This window comes from Aplysia californica, unplaced genomic scaffold (genome assembly GCF_000002075.1).
Source record: "Aplysia californica isolate F4 #8 unplaced genomic scaffold, AplCal3.0 scaffold00098, whole genome shotgun sequence".
NCBI classification, from domain to species: Eukaryota; Metazoa; Mollusca; class Gastropoda; order Aplysiida; family Aplysiidae; genus Aplysia; species Aplysia californica.
Genome location: NW_004797368.1, coordinates 18,200 through 18,585, shown reverse-complemented (window position 1 = coordinate 18,585; position 386 = coordinate 18,200).

The following is a 386-nucleotide window of genomic DNA, read 5'->3' as shown; positions in this document are numbered from 1 at the left end:
TTCTTTGCAACCTTAGTACTTGGTGTTATAGGATCTCGAGGCTGGCTGACTAAGTGAAATTTGTAACAAAATATTTGTTTTTCTATTAAATGCAGGCACACTCCATAATCAACTAGTTCAAATTTCAAGCGCAATTTTGGGAGATAATATTCCGCGGAACACCGCTGGGCATACCCCAACTGACCATTCTGCCACTCGACTACCTGCGAGCACAGAATTCTATTAAATGTAAAATTCTGTGCCTGCGAGTCTAACTTTGCGTCATATAACGCAACGTGTGTTTGCAAAACTGTGGGACACTAAGATTTCTGCCACGGCTGGTTGGGCTCCAGAGTGGGCGCATACAAACACACACACACACACACGCACTCACACACACACACACA